Source organism: Leguminivora glycinivorella, chromosome 7, assembly GCF_023078275.1.
Source record: "Leguminivora glycinivorella isolate SPB_JAAS2020 chromosome 7, LegGlyc_1.1, whole genome shotgun sequence".
Taxonomy (NCBI): Eukaryota; Metazoa; Arthropoda; class Insecta; order Lepidoptera; family Tortricidae; genus Leguminivora; species Leguminivora glycinivorella.
The window spans coordinates 16,177,878-16,180,997 of record NC_062977.1 but is presented as its reverse complement, the minus strand read 5'-3'; the positions used below and the strand labels follow the sequence as shown (position 1 = coordinate 16,180,997).

Sequence of the window (3,120 nt, the reverse complement as noted above, 5' to 3'; positions counted from 1 at the left end):
CTCTTGTTCTCAATGATAATCATAATTTAAAATAAACTAAGTAATAAATTAAATTAACATCATCGCAAACGCTTAAAATCGAACAATGAAATTGAACATTGGAAAATCTAATCACCGTTGATGCATTGTTCATAAAATTTGAATATCGATCGAGCCCACCCCGCATCGGCGTTTCAGCAGCTTCAGACGTCCCGGCAAGGTCGCAGACGACGCACACAGACGCACGCACACACGCACACACGCATCTGCAGGCCGTTAAACCTTATATTTATACCTTAAGGGCGTTTTGGTGATTTTGGGGGTCGTTATTACATGCAGTAGGTAGTTTGAGTTGTGTTTTCGCTTGCGGTTGAAATATTTTTAAACTTTGAGCTTTGCGTGTTCGTAAGGGTTTGACTTTTATAAATTGCTCTGTTTTAAGTGTAACGTATTAAGGTTTAAGTTTTTATTATCATTTGATCTAGACAATATTAAAATAAATGCTACAATGCAAGCACATTCGTAGAACCTCGAATATTGGATTTTTTTTGTGCATGAAAATTAGTCGTCGTGCAATGTATGGAAACCCAGATTTCTGAGTTTTATGACCTTTCTCTTTCCGCATACAATTTTTTATAAACCCTAAAATATAAATAAGTACGAATAAATTATTGCTAACAAAATGCATGTTTGCATGAAAAGTGTAAAAAAAGGTGAAAATACAAAAATTCATTTACCCCTGGTGGGACTCGAACCCACAGTCCCCGGCTTAGGAGGCCGATGCCTTATCCATTAGGCCACAGGGGCGCACAGGGTAAAGGACGAAATATGTCTACCCGATCGCCTCCCTTTGTTGACGTCTAAGGCGTCCTTAGTAGGGTTTCATTCATTACATTACGTTACGCTCCTACTCCTAATACTTTTGCTTCACTTAGTAACTGAATATAAGTGGTTATTTCTATGCAAACTATAAAAATGTATCGTTTGTCAAATTCTAATGAGTACTTTAGAAGTTATGAGGGAACAGATGAACATACATACATAGCCCCATGCATACCGATCAAAATCATAACCCTCTTTTTGCGTTGCCGTAGTCGGGTAATAAGAATGTGACTAATTTTTAGTTTTATGAAAGAAGTCTAGAACAATGAACTAATGGTTTTTAGTACATTTAGTACAATAATAATTACGTACATAATTATGTGACGATTTCATTCAAAATGTACCACATTGCCGATTGTCATTTAGATAGATTTCATATTGAAGCTATTATGCATAGTAGCGTCTTATTGGGTGTTATTGGCAACCGGTAATGTACCCTCTTGATTGAATATTGAACATAAAATGATGCTCAAATCGGTTTTTTTAGCAAGAAAACGTCAACCAAAATAATAAACTAGTAGGTAGTTACTAGTATTTGAATAGCTCAAGAGTTTCAATAAGAGACAACTAGGTAAGTACACAAGGCATAAGTCCCAAGAAGAAGAAGAACCCCTTTTCTTTATTTGAAAGCTGAGTAAGTCGGGAGTGTTCTTAGCCATGTTTCATGAAAATCGGTCTACTATGTCGCGGTCGGGGTTGTTTTTTTAATTTTAATTTCGTGGTTAGGTTATTATTTAAGCTTTTACTGAACTGTGACAATATGGGCAAAGCTATTTTTAACCGCCGATGCAAAAATGACGGGGTGCTATAAGTTTGACGTGCCTCTCTGTCTGTCTGTTTGTGTGTGTGTCTGTCTGTGGCATCGTAGCTTCCGAACGGATTAACCGATTTAGATTTAGTTTTTTTTTTGTTTGAAAGCTGAGTTAGTCGGGAGTGTTCTTAGCCATGTTTCATGAAAATCGGTCCACTATGTCGGGTTTTTTTCAAAATTTAATTTTGTGTTTAGGATATAAAAGTTCAAAACAGTAATATTTTACAGCACCCTAGTAACCTACGCTTGTTCTATTGAATAACCTTATTTCACGAATCGTAAACACAAATCCAAGCCCGTCCGTCCTCACAAGCTCAAAAGAAAACAGAACAAATACCGACCAGCCCCTCTTGCACAACTTGCCTTGTCGCGTGCGAGTCCATACTTGAAGTCGCGCTTGATGTAAGTATAGACTCGCGCGCGACAGGGCAAGTTATGCTAAAGGGTCAGGCAGTGAAATGTTTTCACTTCTCGACTCGCGTTAGATAAGCCCTGAACAAATTTGCCTTCCAAAGATTGCTATGTAAATATTTTGCAGTGAAATTGCTGAGGGCTTAATAAGACGCGTGGAAACGTGCTAAGTACGGTCAAACATATGTTATGAGAGCATGCTATATTTTTTACCTACTGTGAAAGTGACAAACACTCCAGTATCACTATAATTTCAGAAATGAAATGAAATATTTTATTTGCACGAAATAATATTTCATTTGAGAAAAATGTTTCAAAAAAATAATTAAATAACTCAATTGCATTCTTTCATAAATACTTGAAAATTGCTCTGTCTCATTTTGGGACATCTCTGAATGGGAATGATGATAGTCATAGTCATAGTCATTTATTCATGAACAATTTACATTGTGTGTGAAAAATCTTATATAAAGGTACTTAAAAATACTGATAATTTGTCTTGAAAATAAAACTGTAATTTTTTTAATGTTATAAACATCCCACACGTGTCAGTGTCGTCGCCCCCCCCCCCCCCCTTATTCGTAAACATTCACTGAAGTTGTCAAGCCGATAAAAATCGTTAGTCCTTTCCGACGTATTGGTGTGATAGAAAGGGACAAACGGTATTTAACGGCTTGTTAACTTTAGTGAACGTTTATGAATAACTTCGTGTTTTATCTCGGGTTTAGTAATTTCATTTTCCCCTCACTAGCTCGGAAACACGTGTTTTGTCGTTTAATACCAGCGGGTAAAAACGTATTTTATCCACTAGTGGGTGAAGTAATTTGACCTTGAATAAAGTCAAATTAACTGTTTTAAAAATTGATAAAAGTAGGTGAATCTAGTAATAAAGATGATTTACCACCTGTGGAACTTTTTTGCGTTGTAGTTTCCTCACTATAGTGAGGGGAAAAGTTTTGTGTTACACTCGGGTGCAAATGTATTTTACTTCTCGTGTGTTAAAAAACTCGCAAGTTCAGGATTCTATTCTTGAACCA

The 3,120-nt window shown here is 36.3% G+C and overlaps 1 non-coding gene across 1 annotated transcript; it reads right to left on the bottom strand.

The window, feature by feature from the left end:
- Positions 1-713: 713 nt before the first annotated feature.
- Trnar-ccu lies at positions 714-786 on the bottom strand. Its single transcript has one exon. It is a non-coding gene; the product is annotated as a tRNA-Arg (tRNA).
- Positions 787-3,120: the final 2,334 nt, after the last annotated feature.